The sequence below is a fragment of the Lethenteron reissneri genome, chromosome 72 (assembly GCF_015708825.2).
Source record: "Lethenteron reissneri isolate LAM-NWPU_2019-01 chromosome 72, ASM1570882v1, whole genome shotgun sequence".
In the NCBI taxonomy this organism is placed as follows: domain Eukaryota; kingdom Metazoa; phylum Chordata; class Hyperoartia; order Petromyzontiformes; family Petromyzontidae; genus Lethenteron; species Lethenteron reissneri.
The window spans coordinates 5,388,628-5,413,424 of NC_083850.1; the positions used below are offsets into that span (position 1 = coordinate 5,388,628).

General features: G+C 44.5%; 1 protein-coding gene and 1 pseudogene across 1 annotated transcript in view; one reads left to right on the plus strand and one right to left on the minus strand.

Annotated features, from left to right (window-relative positions):
* Positions 1–24,797, minus strand: part of LOC133361284 (zinc finger protein 239-like) — an 807,570-nt gene that overhangs the window by 180,227 nt on the left and 602,546 nt on the right. The window lies entirely within an intron of this gene.
* The window catches only part of LOC133361342 (oocyte zinc finger protein XlCOF6-like), a 276,931-nt pseudogene that overhangs the window by 73,873 nt on the left and 178,261 nt on the right, over positions 1–24,797 (plus strand).

Sequence of the window (24,797 nt, forward strand, 5' to 3'; positions counted from 1 at the left end):
CTATAGTCGTATTAGAATCACACTGTCCACTGTTGGATGAATGTGTGGTAAAGAGTATAACAATCACACATTATAACATATATAAAGAGTATAACAATCACACATTATAACATATATACAATACACATGATTTCAAAAACGTATATAAACATTTCTATTCATTTTTTAAAACTGAGAATGTCGTTGTCCATGTGTGGAGACGGAGCTCGGTGGAATGTATCGTCTCCGCTGTGTTTCGGAATCCGTGTGATCACCCAGTCACATCGCCTAATTCACAGCGCCTTACCCTTTAAAATAACACTACAAACTAGTGTTATAGTAAACTAAAATGTTGTGAACTCTAGCAATATAAGCTATGAGCGATACATTATAACGCTATAAAATAACATCATAAACTATTGTTACAGTTTAGAACACCGTACATTGAAGTGTGATATTCGAATCTCATTCGAATTCTTAGCTTCACACCGTGGTCCTGTCTTTGCCGCTGGCCCCCGAGGTCTCTCCCTGCTGGGCGCCGACTGCAGGGGGGGGGTCCCGCCGTTCCCCGACCCCTCGCTGGTCTGCGAACAGCTGCTGCCGCCGCTGGGCTCATCGCTCGCGGGGTAAGGACTGTGGCCCGACGGTTCACTTCCCTGGTTCGCACCTCCGCGAGTTCGCGAGAGGGACATGGCTCGTCGCCGGCTCCCGTACGCCTGTAAACGCATCGTTGCCTCTCCGCCAATCAAATGCGACGCCTCCCCTCACACAGCCCCGCGCAGCGATCACACGCTCTGAACGGGGGTCGGAGGGCGAATGACTTTGAACGCACACGCGCGACCGCCGCGAGCGGGTGATCACGTTCGTTTAAAGGGACCGCGGAACGGGTGTTTACGGTGGGTGTGAGCCCTCACAGCGCACAAGTCTCCACGGCGACAGGCGGAGCGGGCACCCGTGTTCTCTAACACACGTAAACTGTAACACTTTAAAGATAACATGAAACATGAAACGACTATAAAGTAGGTTTTTTATGTAATTTATAAAACCGTAAACGGAGTGACAGTATTTGAAAATCTATACTCTTTGGTGCTTTCGGTAAAGTCACGTAGGTATAAATAAAACAAAATAAATAGCGACGTTTCGGACGCAACACAAGCGCCCGAAACGATGTCTGCAGCAGACATCGTGCTGCTCGCAGCAGACATCGCGGATATCGCGATTCTCACCTGAAGACGGGCGCTTGTGTTTCGTCCGAAACGTGATTTACCTTGTTTCATTTCTACCTACGTGACTTTACCGAAAGAACCAACGAGTATTAATTCCTGCAGTCACGAAAGCTTCAAATCAATATTATAATATAATTAGAAGTATTATAATCGCAATGTGATCGTAATAGAATCACACTGCACATATGTATGCATATTACATACGTACATACTATGGTCGTATGTATGTAATATGTATGTCCGTTGGGCAGAAGATCCACAATGATAGGAAACTGAAATCAAAAGCTGAAATTCAAGGTGCTGTAATGAGTCCTGAAGAAGTTTCCACCTTCGATCCCATGGAGTTGGATCCCGAGAGATGGCTGGATGTAATGGAGTGGCTCGAGGATCAAACCGAGAGCTCGGGGTGAATGAAAAAAATATTATGTCATGTGGTTATACCTTTTAAGCCGTATCGAGTACTTTTGTGTGTAATTTTGACCATTTTAGTTTTACAGTTTTTTTGAGAGTTTAATTACGTGCACAGTGGTGGTTTCTAATGTTATCGGATTACTTGTCGAAGTGGTGTGATGAGCACTGGCTGTGAGAGGGTTGAATTGTAGTCGTTTGGTGTTCCTGTTGAGCTAAAGTTGGAATGCGTCTGTAGGTACATCTTTACTCAACATTTTAAACGTTTTAGTTTTCAAGTATATAGCTTTTTTTGATTGGACTTTAGATAGCCGATTCCAGGATGTACATAGATGATGCGTTCGTTGGATATATGGCCTTGACTTCAACATAGACGCACAGTGTATATTGTACTGGAAATGTGTGAACATAGGACATAATAAATATTGCCTTCGAGTTTTGACGTAAAAATTATTGCAGATGAATAAAAAAACGTATTTTCAACAAATGTTTGTCCGTTCTTTATTTATAATGTTCCCAGCAAAACATTATTAATAGATTTTCAGGTGGAGGATCTCCGTCACACAAGTGTGCCCTTAACCGACAGCATCTTGGCTGTCTACACGATTAACACGTGTTCCTTGAGGGGAAAGATCCCCGTAGTTAATCGTTCATCAACGTAACAGTCCCTAATCCCGAAGTATGTCGGGGATAAACTGTACTTTATAACATGTGAACTGTAATACTATAAACCATAACACTAAACATTAAACGATTATAAACTAGTGTTTTAAATTCTAACCATATAAACGGAGGTATCATTAGAAGTGTAATGGGTTCCGGAGACACTTGTAGAGGTAACTTGTTTATTACAACCCAACACTCTCCAACAGTCCAACACTCCTGATACTCTGTTACAGCCTAGGTACACAGCCTAGGTACACAGCCTAGATACTCTACTCTGGCTACGCTCTGGAACTCGCCCTCACATGGTCGTAGAGTCGGGAGTTCCAGAGTCCCAGCGCTGGCTCTCACAGCATCCCAGGGTCTTCAGATGGCTGGTCGTGGGTCTTGGGTCTTGAGTTACAACTGGGCCCTGATCGTCCAGGGAGCTCTCCTTTTATGCCTGGTCCAACGAGGGGTGGGGCCGTGTGCGCCACCAGACATCCCACAGAGCACACACAGCCCCCCCCCCCCCCCCCCCGTTGGCGGCGCCAAAAAGGCTTAAGCGCCTGGGAACCCAACGCCTGGCGCCCAGAGGCTTAAGCGTCTGACTCGCCTGGGATCCCAGAGCCCCCAGCAGCCCCTCCCTTCTTATGTCACTACAACAGCAACAGAAGCAACTACAGCAGCAACAACAGCAGCAACAACAGCAGAAACATCACATTTCGAGGGCGACGCAGCTACTTCCGATTCTGCTGCCCAGCTGTTTGTTGTCGAGACCTGCTCTCGCAGGACCCCACACGTCTTTGGAAATGATTGCGATGATCATGTCTGAGCTGAGAATTAAGTCGCTCAAGATTACTTTGTTTAACCATAACTTTAGGTAGGTTAGTGTCATCGGGGCTCTGTGAATACTACTCATGAATGAAATCACACTCCTGTATGACCGACATTGTACTAATTTTGGTTGATCGAGTAGAACAAGGCACGTGCCATGTCCAGACCAATTATTATCAACAACAGTGTCCTTAAATATGATGCTAAAATAAATGTTAACAGTGGATTAAACGTGCACCTCATAACCCCTCCCTCGCATTTACGACTAACGATTTGCATTTGCACATAACATACATTCAAACACAGTAAATGCTAATACGACCATATTGTTATTCTGAAATTTGAATGCAAGTCTTGCCCTGTACCCCCCCACCCCACGGTTCACATATCCGACCCCCGATTGAACAGATAATTTACATACACATCTGTATGTCCCCCAAGTTGCTCCGCCCATGGTGGGGTCAGGTAGAGGTCATAGAGGTGGGTGATGTAAAGACAGTGCATCAACTAAGGGACAAGTGGTGACAACAGGATAGAGAGAGTTCGAGAAGGGAAGGCGAGACCAAGTGTGGGCGGAGGTTCACGCCGAGAATGAGAGAGGGGGAGGAACGATGTTCGGGGCTGTGTTGGCTGGTTGCTGTCTCGTCGTCGTCGTTGCTATATCGTGACGCCTGGGGTCTGAAACCGCGTTAAAGGCTAAATAAAAGAGTTTAGAGTAATTACAATTTTAACGATTCATAATTGCACTGGCTTAAATTGGGTTTGTTCGATTAATTTATATATTCATACTGAATATTGCTATTTGACGTGCGAACCAACAAGGCAGCCTTCCCTGTGCTGTGTATTTTAGCAATATATTTACGGACGCACTTGAAGATAACAATTCGTCTAACAAAGGCAGTCGACTTGTTCTACCAACATGATTTAAATTAACTAACCTACACACAGTTATGATTAAACAAAGTAAACATTAGTCGCTCATCCCAGCTCAGACATGATCATAGAAATTATTTCCAAATCCGTGTCGGGTCCCACGAGAACAGGGCACTTCCACAAACTCTCAAATTGTAAACTCACATTGCATACTCTAACATTATAAACTCTAATAATATAACCTTTAAACTATGAGCTAAACATTGTAACGCTTTAAAATAACACTACAAACTAGTGTTATAGTAAACTATAATGTTGTGAACTCTAACAATATTAGCTATGAGCGATACATTTTAACGCTATAAAATAACATCATAAACAAGTGTGATATTCGAATTCGAATTCTTAGCTTCACAACGTGGTCCTCTAGGAATCACAATTTGCTCGTCAGTATGTAACATGTCTGTATGTAATATGTATGCATGAGATATGTCTGTATGTAATATGTATGCATGTAACATGTATGTATGTAATATGGACGTGCGAACCAATGGTGGGATATGTGAAACATGAAGGTGCAGGATCAGGATGGGATTAAAATTATTTGAATAACACTTTGGTGGTATGCGCCGCAGCCTGGCTGCCCAGCAGATACCAAGGAGGAATTTTGGGAACAATTGATGGACACATGCAATCAAATAAATGGAGAAGAGCAGTTAGTAATTGGTGGAGACCTAAATGGACACGTTGGAAACGCCCGGGATGGATACCCTCGAAACCATGGTGGCCAAGGATATGATACCCGGAACGATGAGGGAAACCGAGCCCTGGACTTTGCGGAAGCCCATGATCTTGTCCTCGCCAACACCTTCTTCAAGAAGAGACCGTCCCATCTCATTACGTACGCCAGTGGTGGGAGATCAACTCAAATTGATTTCTGGCTTGTCAAGCGGGATAAGCTGAAAACGGTGACAAACACTAAAGTCATACCATCGGACAACATCACCCCACAACATCGCATCCTGATCATGGACATGAAAATGGACATTGGCCAGCGACATCGCCCACCAACAACGGAACAGCAGCGAATTAAGTGGTGGCGGATGAAGGAATGCAAAGATCAGCTGAGAGTCGCCCTCAATCAGATTGACGTGAACACCAACCGACCAGCGAATGCGATTTGGGAAGATCTCGCCGGCCAACTGTGCACAGCAGCAACGGAAGCACTGGGGCTAACTAAGCCGGCAAAACACTTCATTGACAAGCAAATATGGTGGTGGAACGAAGAAGTTCAGCTAGCAGTGAAAGAGAAGAAGCTAGCTTTCAAGAAGTGTCGCAAAACGCTCGCAGATCTGGATTACCAACAATACAGAAACTGCAAATCGGCAGCGAAGCGAGTAGTAGCAGCGGTGAAATTAGCTCAATACGACCAACTGTATGTCGAACTGGACACCCCAGAAGGTGCCAATAATATCTATCGACTGGCAGAGGCGCGCCATCGTTCGACTCAGGATATTGGCCAGGTCAAATGCATAAAGGATGAGAATCACAGCGCTCTCAGAGACCCGCCCGCCATCCTTCAAGGCTGGAGCGACTACTTCTCTGGAATCTGCAACCAGGAATTTCCCCACCCACCTATTATTAGCGCTGAACACGTCCTCGATCCGGTTTCACCTATCACCATCACCGAAGTGGAACAAGCTATCAAGAGAATGAAGAATGGGAAAGCGACTGGCCCGGACGATATACCTGCTGAGGCCTGGAAGATCCTTGGCAGGCAGGGTGCTGCCCTCCTTACCCAACTTTTCAGCACCATCACGAGCACCGGTGAGGTCCCAGAAGCCTGGTCGACCAGCACGACGGATCCAATTTGGAAGGGTAAAGGGGCCGTGGCAGAATGCTCGAATTACAGGCCAATCCGGCTCCTGTGTCAGGCGATGAAGATCTTTGACCGAGTTTTGGACACGAGGATTAGAAACATCGTCACCCTATCACCCAACCAATGCGGCTTCGTCAAAGGATGTGGCACTACGGACGCCATATTCGCGGCGAGGCTCCTGCTGGAGAGGCACAGAGAGAAGAACAAAGCTGTGCACGTGTCGTTCCTCGACCTTGAAAAGGCATTTGACAGGGTCCCCCACGACCTCATCTGGCACTCGCTTCGATCCCATGGAGTCCCTGAAACCTACGTGCATTGGGTGCAACTCCTATACAAGAACGTCACCAGTGCAGTCAGGTGTGCAGTGGGCATATCACCGCCATTTCCCATCAGCGTTGGAGTGCACCAAGGATCGGCCCTGTCACCACTCCTGTTTTTCCTGTGCATGGACACGATCACTGCCGACCTGCACACGCCCCTGCCATGGTCAATTCTCTACGCGGATGACGTCCTCCTCTCAGATGAAGAGAGAGGAAAAGTCGAAAGACAAACCCGCATGTGGTAAGAACGTTTGGACGAAAACGGGATGAGGTTCAACATCAAAAAGACGGAGTATATGGAGTGTGGCCCCCAAACCGACGGCACCATCAGTATTGACGGAGAATATCTGAAGAAAGTGACGGACTTTAAGTACCTGGGCTCCACCATCAGCTCAGAGGGTAGCATCACGACTGATGTGAGGTCACGAGTCAATGCGGCGTGGATGAAATGGAGGCAAGTCACCGGAGTCCTCTGTGATCGGAAAATGCCGGATAGGCTGAAGGGAAAAATATACAAGACCATCGTCCGACCGGTGGCACTCTATGGATCCGAGTGCTGGCCAGCCACAACTGTACACGAACAAGCTCTCCACACCATGGAGATGAGGATGCTCAGATGGAGCCTCGGACTCACTCGATGGGATCGTGTCATGAACGAAGACGTTCGGAAATGACTTGGTGTGGCCCCCATTGCGGACAAGATGCTTGAGGCAAGGCTTCGGTGGTACGGCCATGTGATGCGAAGTGAAGAGTCATCAGTGGCCAAGACTGCCATGTGTATTGAGCCAGAGGGCCGCCGTCCACGCGGACGTCCGAAGAAGCGATGGATGGATCGAATAAAGGAAGACATAAAGACGGTCAACGCATCCCCTGAAGATGCCCTGGACCGAGCCAAATGGAGAAGACAATGCCGAAAAGCGGACCCTGTGCCACAGCGGGAACAACGCTAGGAAGAAGAAGAAGGGATTAACGCTGGAAAAACACGTTCCCCATGGCCTCCATTGTCCTCGATTTAAAGTGAATGCAGCCCCGTGACGTTCCCAAAAATTGCCGAGCTTCGGGAGTGAGCACATACAGTCGCGTAGTGACCACACTTGCAATACAATCACTCTAACATCAGTTACCAAAATCCGATCTGGTACGTGGTCTCCGCTTGGTCTGGTTGTATCCGTCATCACCCCGGAGACAAACAGCGAGGCATGGTTTGGCCAGCCACCACCTCGTTTGCTGCAGCGACTTTAATAGCTGCTCTCAAACAACACTGTCACCAATAGTGGTTTATGGGCTAGGCTGTTAAGCGGACAATCAGTCTTTTTGGGCAAGGCGTATGGGATAATACACACCTCTGTTATCCCATAAACATAATACACAGCATCGGTAAGGATGCCTTGTTGGGGAGATGTAGCTTGGGTAAGGTGCTGTCACTGGAGTTAGGCGATGTGACTGGGTTATCACACGGATTCCGAAAAGCAGCTGAGACGATACGATTCACTGCGCTCCACAACGATATTCTCAGTTAAAAAAATAATGAATAGAAATGTTTAAATACGTTTTTGAAATCATGTGTATTCTATATATGTTATAATGTGTGATTGTTATACTCTTTAAATGTGTGTATATACTGTAAATAGCTATTAAATTCCATTACCACATAGTAGCAACTGCAATAGCAGCAGCAACTGCAGCAGCAGCAACTGCCCCAGCAGCAACTGCAGCAGCAGCAACTGCAGCAGCAGCAGCAACTGCAGCAGCAGAAGCAACTGCAGCAGCAACTGCAGCAGCAACAACTGCAGCAGCAGCAACTGCAGCAGCAGCAACTGCCCCAGCAGCAACTGCAGCAGCAGCAACAGCAGCAGCAACTGCATCAGCAGCAACTGCAGCAGCAGCAACTGCATCAGCAGCAACTGCAACAGCAGCAACTGCAGCAGCAACTGCAGGAGCAACTGCAGGAGCAACTGCAACAGGAACTGCAGCAGCAACTGCAGCAGCAGCAACTGCAGCAGCAGCAGCAACTGCAGCAGCAGCAACTGCAGCAGCAGCAACTGCAGCAGCAGCAACTGCAGCAGCAGCAACTGCAGCAGCAGCAACTGCAGCAACACAAGTCTGACCTTAACCGGCAACGTCTTGGCTGTCTCCACCATCAACATGTGTTCCTAGAGTTGAAAGGTCCCCGTTATAAATAGTTTAGCAACGTTCCTTTCCCTAATTCCGAAGTATACTGGAGATCACTTGTACTCTAAAACATGTAAACTGTAACGCTTTAAAGATAACATTAAACATTAAATGAATATAAACTAGTTGTTTATATAATTTAGAAGACCTAAACGGAGGGACAGTATTAGAATATCTATACTCTTTGGTTCTTTCGGTAAAGTCACGTAGGTATAAATAAAACAAAATAAATAACGACGTTTCGGACGCAACACAAGCGCCCGAAACGATGTCTGCAGCAGACATCGTGCTGCTCGCAGCAGACATCGCGGATATCGCGATTCTCAACTGAAGACGGGCGCTTGTGTTTCGTCCGAAACGTGATTTACTTTGTTTCATTTCTACCTACGTGACTTTACCGAAAGAACCAACGAGTATTAATTCCTGCAGTCACGAAAGCTTCAAATCAATATTTGAATATCATTAGAAGTATTATAATCGCAATGTGATCGTAATAGAATCACACTTGCACATATGTATGCATATTACATACATACATACTATGCTCGTATGTATGTAATATGTATGTCCGTTGGACATGCGAACCGAAGGTCGGATATGCGAACTGTGGATTAGGATCGGATTAAAATGATTAGAATAACACTCTGGTCGTATTAGAATTACACTTATATGTAGATGCACATCGGGAGTCGTAAATGCAACCTGGGAGGTGCGCGGTTTAGAATCGCATCAAAATTATGATAATAACAACGTGGTCCTATTAGAATCACGCTATCGACTGCTGCTGATGTTTCGATGGCGACCTCCGATTCGGGCTCAGCTCTTTCTTTACTCGCCTGGTTGGTGCCGCGGGACGCAGCGTCTCATCCGACAGGCGTTGCAGCAGCTGGGTGATGGCATCCGTGAGTTTGTCAACTTTCTCTTCAAGTTGAGGCCGTCTCCCTCGTGGTCTCCTACCTCTGCGCGTGCTGTGGGTTGCTCATGGCTTCATGTTGAATAGGGTGTAGACGTTATTTTAGCAACATATTAAAGGACAGTGTTGTGTTTAGAATGCGTCTAGACAAGGAAGGTGACTTGTCCTACACGGGCAGCCAAAATGATTACAATTTCTGTCATTAAACAGTGTGAGTTCATTCATGAGTAGTATTCGCTGAGCCATGATGACACTAACCTACACACAGTTATTGTTAAACAAAGTGATATTTAGTCACTTAATTCTCAGTTCAGACATGATCATCGCAATCATTTCCAAAGACGTGTGCGGTCCCGCGAGAGCAGTGCCCGGCTACAAATAGCCGGGCAGCAGAAGCAGCAGAATCAGAAGTAGCAGCGTCGCCCTCGAAATGTGATGTTGCTGCTGTTGTTGCTTCTTCTGAAGTTATATACGCAGGGAGGTGGTGCTCCGTGATGGGATGACGCCTTTGATTAAAGACTTTGATCAATCGCACCCGATTGACGCCTTTGATCGGCGCATTTGATCAACTCTGACATTGTAAACTCTCACATGTAAAACTCAAACATATAATATTATAAATCATGCTCTCATGCCCTTTGGATTGCACCCGTTGGGTTGCACTTCATCGTCCTTTTCTACGGTTACATGCTTATTTCTAACATTAACATCATGCCAATCTCTCACACTGTGGTCGTACGTATGATAAGTGAATATGCGAACCAGGGGTAGGATGTGCAGGATTAGAATCGAATTACAATTATTCGAATCCCGCTAGTCGTATTAGAATCACACTGTCCACTGAATGTGTCGTATCAATGTCATTTTTTTGAAACTAGAATGTCGTTGTCCATGTGGGGAGATGGAGCGCAGTGGATCGTATCGTCTCCGATGCCTTTCGGAATCCGTGTGATAACCCAGTCACATCGCCTAACTCCAGTGACAGCACCTTACCCAAACTACATCTCCCCAACAAGGCAGCCATCCCGCTGCTGTATGTTGTATTTATGGGATAATAAAGAGGTGTGTATTTTCCCATACGCCTTGACCAAATCGACTGATTGTCCGCTTAACACCCTAGCTTGTACACCACCATTGGTGATAGTGTTGTTTGAGAGCAGCTATTAAAGTCGCTTTGGCAAACGAGGTGGTGGCTGGCCGAACCATGCCTCGCTGTTTGTCTCTGGAGTTATGAAGATACAAACCAGACCAAGCGGAGACCATGTACCAGATCGGATTTTGGTTGCTGATGTTAGAGTGATTGTATTGCAAGTGTGGTCACGACGCGTCTGTGCGCGTTCACTCCAGAAGCTTGGCGGTTTTTGGCAACGCCACTGGGCTGCATTCACTTAAAATCGAGGACATTGGAGGGCATGGGGATCGTGGTTTTCCAGCGCTAAACCCATTTATTCAAAATAGGCGCACAATTACACACTGAGATGCATTTACATATTCACGCATGAAGCACAATGGGCACATTACCCTTCGTTGGTAATAAGCGACTTTAGATAACTGATTTCAGGATGTACATTGATGACACGTTCGTTGCATGTTTGGCTTTGACTTAAACACAGACGCAAAGTGAACAAATGTTGTGAACTAATAAGGAGATCAATGGCGAATTATACTTTGGTTTGGTATTCCTGGAAGTGACATGGTTTGCAATATACTGTAGCTATACTCTTTGGTTCTTTCGGTAACGTCATATAGGTAGACAAAATAATAGATAATTATAGATCAATAATGTGACCTATTATTTTTCTACCTACGTGACTTTAACGAAAGAACCAAGAGTATGGATTCCTGCAGTCACAAAAGCTTCAAGTCAAGATTGTACTGTAACTGTTTGAACATAGGACATCATAAACTTTCGATACGAGTTGTAGTTCTGTAAATGTTCCTGCAGATTAATAAAACATTATTTTCAGCAACTGCTTGTCCGTTTTTTATTTTTGAATGTTAATAGCAAAAACGTGTGGAGCCGAGTTTCAGGTGGAGCATCTCCGTCACACAAGTCTGACCTTAACAGGCATCATGTTGGCTGTCTTATCATTAACATGTGTGGTTCAGGAGGGGAAGGTCCCTTTTATAAATCGATTCACAACGTTACGGTCCCTAATCGTTAAGTATACATGGAATCCTGTACGCTATGACACGTGAACTGTAACACTATTAACGATAACACGAAAAATTAAAATACTATAAATTAGTTAAATTATTTATAACACCAAAAACAGAGGTACGGTATTATAATCTCATTACAAGTATTAGAATTACAATGTGATCGTATTAGAATCACACTCTGCGCATATGTATGTGTAGTGTACGTGCAAGCAAACTGTGCTCGTATGTACGTATGTAATATGTATCTATGGCCTTTGGACATGCGCACCGGTGGTCAGATATGCGAACTGTGAGGGGTGCAGGGTTAGCATCGCATTACAATTCTTAGAATAACAATATGGTCGTATGAGCATTTTGCTGTGATTGAATGTATGTTACGTGCAAGTGCAATCGTTAGTCGTAAATACGAGGCAGGGATTAATAGGTGCACGTTGCATCCAGTGTTAACGTTTATTTTAGCATTATATTTTAGGCCACTAGTGTTGATAATAATTCGTCTGGACGTGGCACGTGCCTTGTTCTACTCGATCAACCAAAATTAGTCATACAGGAGTGTGATTTCATTCATGAGTAGTATTCACACAGCCCCGATGACACTAACCTACCTAAAGTTATGGTTAAACAAAGTCATCTTGAGTGACTTAATTCTCAGCTCAGACCTGATCATCGCAATCATTTCCAAAGACGTGTGGGGTCCTGCGAGAGCAGGTCCCGACTACAAACAGCTGGGCAGCAGAATCGGAAGTAGCTGCGTCGCCCTCGAAATGTGATGTTGCTGCTGTTGTTGTCGCTGCTGTTGTTGCTGTTGTAGTTGCTTCTGTTGCTGTGATAAACGCAGGGAAGTGGTGTTCCGTGATGGGATGACGCCTTTGATTAAAGCCTCTGATCAAACTCACCCGATTGACGCCCTTGATCGTCGCATTTGATCAACTCTGATATTGTAGACTCTCACATGTTAAGCTCTAACATAGTGAAACATAATATTATAACCTATGAAGTACAACCTATCCATTGTAACGCTGTAAAAGAATATTACCTATTGGGTTTCACTCCATCGTCGCAAAGGCCGCTCTCTTCCTTTTCTAAAGTTACATGCTAATTTCTCTGCATTCACTTTAAATCGAGGACAAAGTTTTTCCATTTATTCAAAATAAGCGCACAATTACACACTGAGATGCACTTACATAATCACGCATGAAGCACAATGGGCACATTACCCTTCGGAATGTTAATAGACATGCGGATTGTTCCTTTCCAAAATTAACAATCGAATGCAAATATCCTGAAAGACAAAAGATTAGATCCTAGGGGGGGAGTTATAAGGCGGCTCAGAGGCAGAGTTCAATGCCATTTCGAGAGGGAACTTGATGAGGTTGGACGCTCGACTCGTCGCTCTGCTGATCGCCCTTCAACCGCGAGACAACGCAGCCTGGCGAGCACAATTGCTGTGTCGACAGTTAGGCGACTTTGCGTCGGGAGAGTTCGTGGCGACATCTTCAGACGGGTTCCAGACATCGATATACCGTGAATCTCCAAGTAAGTGTCTATTTTCGCGGATAAACTCTTAAACGTGTTCGTTGTCAAATTTACGGGATTTTTTTGCGTCTCGGTTAGACGCGAGTGTCGTTCTTATTTTAGCAGTTAACAAAATCTAAAACTCAACGCTAAACATCCTTGCGGCCGATAGCGTACTTTTGACTCGATAACACCGCTGCTGTTACGACGCTCACATGGAGCAGAGACGCTCTCCACAGCCCCACGCACACGGAGGCAAGAAGCCATTCAATTGCTCTGTGTGCGGGAAGGCATTTTCACGGCAATCAAGTCTTCAGAGACACCAGAGAACACACACGGGCGAGAAGCCATTCCTGTGCTCTGTGTGTGGGGAGGCCTTTACACGGGCATCAACTCTTCAAACTCATCAGAGAACACACACGGGCGAGAAGCCGTTTCTGTGTTCTGTGTGTGGGAAGGCATTTTCACTGTCAGCAAACTGCCAACGCCATCAGAAAACACATACGGGCGAGAAGCCATTCCTGTGCCCTGTGTGTGGTAAGACATTTGCACACTCGTCAATTCTTCAGAACCACCAGAGAACACACACGGGCGAGAAGCCATTCCTGTGCTCTGTGTGTGGGAAGGCATTTTCACAGGAGTCAACTCTTAACAGGCATCAGAAGATCCACAATGATAGGAAACTGAAATCAAAAGCTGAAATTCAAGGTGCTGTAATGAGTCCTGAAGAAGTTTCCACCTTCGATCCCATGGAGTTGGATCCCGAGAGATGGCTGGATGTAATGGAGTGGCTCGAGGATCAAACCGAGAGCTCGGGGTGAATGAAAAAATATTATGTCATGTGGTTATACCTTTTAAGCCGTATCGAGTACTTTTGTGTGTAATTTTGACCATTTTAGTTTTACAGTTTTTTTGAGAGTTTAATTACGTGCACAGTGGTGGTTTCTAATGTTATCGGATTACTTGTCGAAGTGGTGTGATGAGCACTGGCTGTGAGAGGGTTGAATTGTAGTCGTTTGGTGTTCCTGTTGAGCTAAAGTTGGAATGCGTCTGTAGGTACATCTTTACTCAACATTTTAAACGTTTTAGTTTTCAAGTATATAGCTTTTTTTGATTGGACTTTAGATAGCCGATTCCAGGATGTACATAGATGATGCGTTCGTTGGATATATGGCCTTGACTTCAACATAGACGCACAGTGTATATTGTACTGGAAATGTGTGAACATAGGACATAATAAATATTGCCTTCGAGTTTTGACGTAAAAATTATTGCAGATGAATAAAAAACGTATTTTTAACAAATGTTTGTCCGTTCTTTATTTTATAATGTTCCCAGCAAAACATTATTAATAGATTTTCAGGTGGAGGATCTCCGTCACACAAGTGTGCCCTTAACCGACAGCATCTTGGCTGTCTACACGATTAACACGTGTTCCTTGAGGGGAAAGATCCCCGTAGTTAATCGTTCATCAACGTAACAGTCCCTAATCCCGAAGTATGTCGGGGATAAACTGTACTTTATAACATGTGAACTGTAATACTATAAACCATAACACTAAACATTAAACGATTATAAACTAGTGTTTTAAATTCTAACCATATAAACGGAGGTATCATTAGAAGTGTAATGGGTTCCGGAGACACTTGTAGAGGTAACTTGTTTATTACAACCCAACACTCTCCAACAGTCCAACACTCCTGATACTCTGTTACAGCCTAGGTACACAGCCTAGGTACACAGCCTAGATACTCTACTCTGGCTACGCTCTGGAACTCGCCCTCACATGGTCGTAGAGTCGGGAGTTCCAGAGTCCCAGCGCTGGCTCTCACAGCATCCCAGGGTCTTCAGATGGCTGGTCGTGGGTCTTGGGTCTTGAGTTACAACAATCGTCCAGGGAGCTCTCCTTTTATGCCTGGTCTAACGAGGGGTGGGGCCGTGTGCGCCACCAGACATCCCACAGAGCACACACAGCCCCCCCCCCCCCCCCCCGTTGGCGGCGCCAAAAAGGCTTAAGCGCCTGGGAACCCAACGCCTGGCGCCCAGAGGCTTAAGCGTCTGGACTCGCCTGGGATCCCAGAGCCCCCAGCAGCCCCTCCCTTCTTATGTCACTACAACAGCAACAGAAGCAACTACAGCAGCAACAACAGCAGCAACAACAGCAGAAACATCACATTTCGAGGGCGACGCAGCTACTTCCGATTCTGCTGCCCAGCTGTTTGTTGTCGAGACCTGCTCTCGCAGGACCCCACACGTCTTTGGAAATGATTGCGATGATCATGTCTGAGCTGAGAATTAAGTCGCTCAAGATTACTTTGTTTAACCATAACTTTAGGTAGGTTAGTGTCATCGGGGCTCTGTGAATACTACTCATGAATGAAATCACACTCCTGTATGACCGACATTGTACTAATTTTGGTTGATCGAGTAGAACAAGGCACGTGCCATGTCCAGACCAATTATTATCAACAACAGTGTCCTTAAATATGATGCTAAAATAAATGTTAACAGTGGATTAAACGTGCACCTCATAACCCCTCCCTCGCATTTACGACTAACGATTTGCATTTGCACATAACATACATTCAAACACAGTAAATGCTAATACGACCATATTGTTATTCTGAAATTTGAATGCAAGTCTTGCCCTGTACCCCCCCACCCCACGGTTCACATATCCGACCCCCGATTGAACAGATAATTTACATACACATCTGTATGTCCCCCAAGTTGCTCCGCCCATGGTGGGGTCAGGTAGAGGTCATAGAGGTGGGTGATGTAAAGACAGTGCATCAACTAAGGGACAAGTGGTGACAACAGGATAGAGAGAGTTCGAGAAGGGAAGGCGAGACCAAGTGTGGGCGGAGGTTCACGCCGAGAATGAGAGAGGGGGAGGAACGATGTTCGGGGCTGTGTTGGCTGGTTGCTGTCTCGTCGTCGTCGTTGCTATATCGTGACGCCTGGGGTCTGAAACCGCGTTAAAGGCTAAATAAAAGAACCCTCTGCAGTCTGAGTCCGGAGTCATTACAATTATAACGATTCATTATTTCACGGGCTAATATTGGGTTTGTGCGCTTATTTTACATATTCATACTGAATATTGCTATTTGATGCCATTGAGATGGAACATTCATCCAATAGTAGACAGCTTGATCCTAATACCTCCAAAGTGTTATTCAAATAATTTTAATCCCATCCTGATCCTGCACCTTCCGCTTCACATATCCCACCCTTGGTTCGCACGTCCATATTACATACATACATGTTACATGCATACATACTACATAGAGACATATCTCATGCATACATATTACATACAGACATGTTACATACATACATATTACATTCATGCATATTACATACAGATATGTTACATACTCACGAGCATAGTGTGATTCTTAGAGGACCACGGTGTGAAGCAAAGAATTCGAATGAGATTCGAATATCACACTTGTTTATGATGTTATTTTATAGCGTTATAATGTATCACTGTTAGCTTATATTGTTAGAGTTCACAACAATATAGTTTACTATAACACTAGTTTGTAGTGTTATTTTTAAGCGTTACAGTGTATAGCTCATAGTTTGAAGGTTATATTGTTATAGTTTATAATGTTAGAGTATACAATGTGAGTTTACAATTTGAGAGTTTGTGAACGTGCCCTGTTCTCGTGGGACCCGACACGGATTTGGAAATAATTGCTAAGATCATGTCTGAGCTGAGATAAGCGACTAATGTTTACTTTGTTTAATCATAACTGTGTGCAGGTTAGTGCCATCGGTGCTTAGTGAATACTGCTCATGAATGAACTCATACTTCTTTCGGATGTAAATTGAAATCATGTTGGTAGAACAAGTCGCCTGCCTTTTCTAGACGAATTGTTATCTTCAAGTGCGTCCGTAAATAAACTGCTAAAATACACAGCATAGGGAAGGCTGCCTTGTTGGGGAGATGTAGTTTGGCTCAGGCGCTGTGGCCGGGTGATGACACGGATTCTGAAACAATGGAGTTAAACACTCGCTGCTTGGCCCCGTCGACAGCGGCGTTTTTTTTGTTTAGTTCTGTCACTTGAGTGTTGCAGTTTGTTTAAGAATTCGTCACGTGAGCGTGGTGTTTTGCTTGTGGGAATTTCGCTTTGACACAATTTGTGATTGTTATAATAATTGTAACGATTCATAATCTCATGAGTTTATGATGGGGTTGTGCGTGTATTTATATAAATATATTCCGTCTTTTGTTATTCGATGACATCTAGCAGTGAAAATCGTGATAGTAATATGACCATGATGTAATTGTAATATTTTTTATCCGATCCTTGCACGTACACTATACAAACATATTAGCGATTCTTATACGACCACACTGTGATTCTAATTATTCTAATGATATTATAATACCTTACCTCCGTGTATATGGTTATAAATTAAAACACTATCGTTTATAGTATTACAGTTTACATGTTATAGAGTACAGTTTATCCCCGACATACTTCGGGATTAGGGACTGTTACGTTGATGAACGATTAACTACGGGGACCTTTCCCCTCAAGGAACACGTGTTAATCGTGTAGACAGCCAATATGCTGCCGGTTAAGGGCACACTTGTGTGACGGAGATCATCCACCTGAAATTCTCTGAACATGTTTTTGCTAGGAACATTATAAAATAAAGAACTGACAACATTTGTTAAAAATAAGTTTTTAATCATTTTTACATCAAAACTCGAAGGGAATATTTATTACGTCCTATGTTCACACATTTCCAGTACAATGCAAACCATTTCCGTTCCAAGAATACCAAAGCGTTAAAGTATCATTCCCCATGATTTCCTTATTAGTTCACCACATTTGTTCACTGTGCGTCTATATTCGTTTACAGCGTTACAATGGATAGGTTGTAGTTCATAGGTTATATTGTTAGAGTTCACAAATTTAGAGTTTACTAACAATACTAGTTTACAGTAATTTTTAGATTATTCAAATGTATATGTGAATGTTTTTAAGTTACCATTGTTGAAGTTCATAATGTTAAAGTTCACCGTGTGAGAATTTACAATGTGAGAGTATATCCAAGACGTCGATCGATGGCGTTGGTCTGGTAGGTTCGATCATAGTTTTTGATCAAAGGCGTTATCCCATCACGGGACACCATCAAGCTGCCGATATAACAGTAACAGAAGCAACTACAGCAGCTACGAAACCGTTCGATGGCAAAGCAGCGACTTCTGCTTCTGCTCCAACTGCTGCCCGAATGTTTGTGGCCGGCCCTGCTCTCGTGGGACCCCACACGTTCATGGAAATAATAGAGATGATCCTGAGCTGAGATTTAAGCGACTTAAGTTGACTTTGTTTAAACATAACTTAGTGTAGGTTAGTGCCAACAGTGTTTAGCGAATACTACCGAAGAATTAGCTCACACTCATTTATGACGTAATTTGTCATAATTTTGGTTGATTAAGGAGAACAAGACACCTGCCATGTCGACGAATTCTTATCACGTACATGTACTTAACTATATAGCTAAAATAACGTCAACACTCGAATAAACTTGCAGGTCTTAGCCCACTCATATCGTTGCTTCGCAGATGCTCGAGATTGAGTGTCCTGCTGTGCTGTGGTCCGAATTGTTTACTGCGATAACATTTGAAACAAGATGCTGCCGGTTAAGGGCACACTTATGCGACGGAGATCTTCCACCTGAAATTCTCTTAACATGTTTTTGCTATGAACATTGTAAAATAAATAAGGGACAAACATTTGTTAAAAATACGTTTTTATTCATCTTGCAATCATTTTTACGTTAAAACGCGAACCTAATGTTTAATATGTCCTACACCAACATGCTGCGTATATAACAGTGCTCTCGTGGGACCCCACACGTCTATGGAAATAATTGAGATGATCCTATCTGAGCTGAGATTTGAGCGTTATCGTTTATAGTATTACAGTTTACATGTTATAGAGTACAGTTTATCCCCGACATACTTCGGGATTAGGGACTGGTACGTTGATGAACGATTAACTACGGGGACCTTTCCCCTCAAGGAACACGTGTTAATCGGGTAGACAGCCAAGATGCTGCCGGTTAAGGGCACACTTGTGTGACGGAGATCCTCCACCTGAAATTATCTTAACATGTTTTTGCTAGGAACATTATAAAATAAAGACCGTACAAACATTTGTTAAAAATACATTTTTATTCATCTGCAATATTTTTTACGTCAAAACTCGAAGGGAATATTTATTATGTCCTATGATCACACATTTCCAGTACAATGCAAACCATTTGCTTCTGAGCCGCCTTATAACTCCCCCCCTAGGATCCAATCCTTTGTCTTTCAGGATATTTGCATTCGATTGTTAATTTTGGAAGGCACAATCCGCATTTATATTAACATACCGAAGGGTAATGTGCCCATTGTGCTTCATGCATGAATATGTAAGTGCATCTCAGTGTGTAATTGTGCGCTTATTTTGAATAAATGGAAAAACACGTTCCCCATGCCCTCCATTGTCCTCGATTTAAAGTGAATGCAGCCCCGTGGCGTTGCCAAAAATCGCCGAGCTTCGGGAGTGAGCACGTACAGACGCGTAGTGACCACACTTGCAATACAATCACTCTAACATCAGTAACCAAAGTCCGATCTGGTACATGGTCTCCGCTTGGTCTGGTTTGTATCCGTCATCACTCCGGAGACAAACAGCGATGCATGGTTTGGCCAGCCACCAACTCGTTTGCCAAAGCGACTTTAATAGCTGCTCTCAAACAACACTATCACCAATGGTGGTTTACAGGCGAGGCTGTTAAGCGGACAATCAGTCGTTTTGGGCAAGGCGCATGGGAAAATACACACCCCTGTTATCCCACAAACACAATACACAGCATCGGTAAGGCTGCCTTGTTGGGGAGATGTAGTTTGGGCAAGGCGCTGTCACTGGAGCTGGCGATGTGACTGGGTTATCACACGGATTCCGAAAAGCAGCTTAGACGATACGATCCACTGCGCTCCATCTCCCAACATGGACAACGACATTCTCAGTTTAAAAAAAATTAATGGAAATGTTTAAATACGTTTTTGAAATGATGTGTATTGTATAAATGTTATAATGTGTGATTGTTATACTCTTTAAATGTGTGTATATACTGTGAATAGCTATTAAATTCCATTACTACACAGCAACTGCAGCAGCAGCAACTGCAGCAGCAGCAACTGCAGCAGCAGCAGCAACTGCAGCAGCAGCAACTGCAGCAGCAGCAACTGCAGCAGTAGCAACTGCAGCAACACAAGTCTGACCTTAACCGGCAACGTCTTGGCTGTCTCCACCATCAACATGTGTTCCTAGAGGGGAAAGGTCCCTGTTATAAATAGTTTAGCAACGTTCCTTTCCCTAATTCCGAAGTATACTGGAGATCACTTGTACTCTTAAACATGTAAACTGTAACCCTTCAAAGATAACATTAAACATTAAACAAATATAAACTATTCATAATCAACGTTTTTGGGTTTAGATCGCGTTATTTATAAATGTGTCGTAACCCTCCACCACCCGACACGGCCAATCAGTAAAAAAGTGTCACGTTGACAAAGGACAATTAGTTCACTGCTTTAGCCCACCGGTGTGTTGAAGCGTGAAACCACAACATTTCACGCTGACATCGTGCTGCTCGCAGCAGATATCGCGGATATCGCGATTCTCACCTGAAGGCGTGCGCTTGTGTTTCGTCCGAAACGTGATTTACTTTGTTTTATTTCTACCTACGTGACTTTACCGAAAGAACCAACGAGCATTAATTCCTGCAGTCACGAAAGCTTCAAATTAATATTAGAATATCATTTGAAAGTATTATAATCGCAATGTGATCGTAATAGAATCACACTGCACATATGTATGCATATTACATACATACATACTATGGTCGTATGTATGTAATATGTATGTCCGTTGGACATGCGAACCGGGGGTCGGATATGCGAACTGGGGGATTAAGATTGGATTAGAATGATTAGAATCACACTCTGGTCGTATTAGAATTACACTGAGCTAGAATGTATGTTATATGTAGATGCATATCGCGAGTCGTAAATGCAAAATGGGAGGTGCGCGGTTTTGATCGCATTAAAATTATGATTATAACAACGTGGTCCTATTAGAATCACGCTATCGACTGCTGCTGATGTTCGGGTGGTGGCTTCAGATTCGGGCTCTGCTCTTTATTTATTACAGTTTACAAGTAATAAAGTACAGTTTATCCCCGACATACTTCGGGATTAGTGACTGGTACGTTGATGAACGATTAACTACGGGGACCTTTCCCCTAGGATCGGTAGAGTTCGTGGCGACATCTTCAGACGGGTTCCAGACATCGATATACCGTGAATCTGAAGTAAGTGTCTATTTTCGCGGATAAACTCTTAAACGTGTTCGTCGTCAAATTTGCGGGATTTTTTGCGTCTCGGTTAGACGCGAGTGTCATTCTTGTTTTAGCAGTTAACAAAATTCAAACGCTAAACATCCTTGCGGCCGATAGCGTACTTTTGACTTCATAATACCGCTGCTGTTACTACGCTCACATGGAGCAGAGACGCTCTCCACAGCCCCTTGCACACGGAGTCAAGAAGCCATTCAATTGCTCTGTGTGTGGAATGGCATTTTCATGGCCATCACATCTTAAGAGACACCAGAGAACACACACGGATGAGAAGCAATTCCCGTGCTTTGTGTGTGGGAAGGCATTTGCATACTCGTCAACTCTTCAAGACCATCAGAGAACACACACGGGCGAGAAGCCATTCCTGTGCCCTGTGTGTGGGAAGACATTTGCACAGTCATCAACTCTTCAGAGTCACCAGAGAACACACACGGGCCAGAAGCCATTCCTGTGCTCTGTGTGTGGGAAGGCATTTGCACACTCATCAGAAGGTCCACAATGATAGGAAACTGAAATCAAAAGCTGAAATTCAAGGTGCTGCAATGAGTCCTGAAGAAGTTTCCACCTTCGATCCCATGCAGTTGGATCCCGAGAGATGGCTGGATGTAATGGAGTGGCTCGAGAGTCAACCAGAGAGCTCGGGGTGACTGAAAAAATATTATGTCATGTGGTTATACCTATTATCGAGTACTTTTGTGCGTAATTTTTACCATTTTAGTTTTACAGTTTTTGTTAGAGTTTAATGACGTGCACAGTGGTGGTTTGTAATGTTATCGGATTACTTGCCGAAGTGGTGTGATGAGCACTGGCTGTGAGAGGGTTCAATTGTGTGTCTCTGTCTGTCGCACAGGGTTCCGGTATCGATACCCACGACCTCCTGCGTACCAGGCGAGGTAGTCAACATCGACTGATAACCCCCTGAGGCTCCGACCCCCTCTCCGTGGCCCCGCCCCCTTTATTTAGCCACGCCCATCGCCCGCCCCCCCCCCTCAGCTTTACGATGGGGGGAGTAGACAAGGACTATCAGCCAATCGCGTCGCTCGGATCCCCTGGGGGGCGTGGCGATCCTTCCTATGAGGAGGAGCTCAGGTGAGTGAGTGGTTGAGTGGGTGGGTGAGTGGGTGAGTAGGAGGGTGGGTGAGTCGGTGGGTGGGTGAGTGTGTGAGTGGGTGGGTGAGTAGGAGGGTGGGTGAGTGTGTGAATAGGTGAGTTGGTGGGTGCGTGAGTGAGTGGGTGATTGAGTGGATGAGTGTGTGAGTGGGTGGGTGGGTGAGTGGGTGGGTGAGTGGGTGGGAGGGTGAGTGAGTGGGTGAGTAGGAGGGTGGGTCAGTAGGAGGGTGGATGAGTGAGTGGGTGGGTGGGTGAGTGGGTGGGTGAGTAGGAGGGTGGGTGAGTGGGTGAGTGAGTGGGTGGGTGATTGAGTGGGTGGGTGATTGAGTGGGTGAGTGGGTGGGTGAGTGAGTGGGTGAGTGAGTGGGTGAGTTACCGAGTGAGTGAGTTCGACCTCACGATCCAATGACGCATTATCACAGTTGATCCCCGCTGATCACCACTTACGTTCAATCGACCCGGGGGTTGGATATGCTAACTGTGGGGGTGCAGGGTTAGAATCGAATTCAAATTCCTAGAATAACAATTGTCGTATTAGCATTTTACTGTGCTTGACTGTATGTTATGTGTAAATGCAAATTGTTAGTCGTAAATGCGAGGCAGGGGTTAAGAGGTGCATGTTTAATCCAGTGTTAACGTTTATTTTAGCATCATATTTAAGGACAATATTAGTAATAAGAATTCGTTTGGACATGGCACGTGCCTTGTTCGTCTCGATCAACCAAAATTACTAGAATGTCGGTCATAAAGGAGTGCGAGTTCTTTCATGAGTAGTATTCGCTGAGCCCCCAGATACTAACCTACACACAGTTATGATTAAACAAAGTAACGCTTAGTCACTTAATTCTCAGCTCAGACAAGTGCTATCGCTGTCGCTCGTAATTTGCCTCCTACTTATTGGCCTCAGTTTTCGAGAACCAACAAAATAGATGTAATGTCCTCAAGTATTCCAAGCTGCACAATCCACGGTTGCAGACTGCTTTGAACAGCCAAATGTTATCACAGTAAACAATTCGGACCACAGCAGGACACTCAATCTCGAGCATCTGCGAAGCAACGATATGAGAGGGCTAAGACCTGCAAGTTTATTCGAGTGTTGACGTTATTTTAGCTATATAGTTAAGTACATGTACGTGATAAGAATTCGTAGACATGGCAGGTGTCTTGTTCTCCTTAATCAACCAAAATTATGACAAATTACGTCATAAATGAGTGCGAGCTAATTATTCGGTAGTATTCGCTAAACACCGATGGCACTAACCTACACTAAGTTATGTTTAAACAAAGTCAACTTAAGTCGCTCATATCTCAGCTCAGGATCATCTCAATTATTTCCATAGACGTGTGGGGTCCCACGAGAGCAGAGTCGGCGTGCAAACAGCCGGGCGGCAGTTGGAGCAGAAGCAGAAGTCGCTACTTTGTCATCGAACGGTTTCGTAGCTGCTGTAGTTGCTTCTGTTACTGTTATATACGCAGCATGTTGGTGTCCCGTGATGGGATAGCGCCTTTGATGAAAAACTATGATCCAACAAGTCACCTTCCTTGTCGAGACGCATTCTAAACACAATACTGTACTTAAATATATTGCTAAAATAACGTCTACACCCGATTCAACATGCAGTTCCACCTCGGCCATGAGCAACCCACAGCACGCGCAGAGACAGGAGACCACGAGGGAGACGGCCTCAACTTGAAGAGAAAGTTGACAAACTCACGGATGCCATCACCCAGCTGCTGCAACGCCTGTCGGATGAGACGCTGCGTCCCGCGGCACCAACCAGGCGAGTAAAGGAAGAGCTGAGCCCCAATCGGAGGCCGCCACCCAAACATCAGCAGCAGTCGATAGCGTGATTCTAATAGGACGTGATTCTAATAGGTTGTTATTATAATAATTTTAATGCGATCAAAACCGCGCACCTCCCATTTTGCATTTACGACTCGCGATGTACATCTACATATAACATACATTCTAGCTCAGTGTAATTCTAATACGACCATAGTGTAATTCTAATCATTTTAATCCGATCCTAATCCACCAGTTCGCATATCCGACCCCCGGTTCGCATGTCCAACGGACATACATATTACATACATACGACCATAGTATGTATGTAATATGCATACATATGTGCAGTGTGATTCTATTACGATCACATTGCGATTATAATACTTCTAATGATATTCAAATATTGATTTGAAGCTTTCGTGACTGCAGGAATTAATACTCGTTGGTTCTTTCGGTAAAGTCACGTAGGTAGAAATAAAACAAAGTAAATCACGTTTCGGACGAAACACAAGCGCCCGTCTTCAGGTGAGAATCGCGATATCCG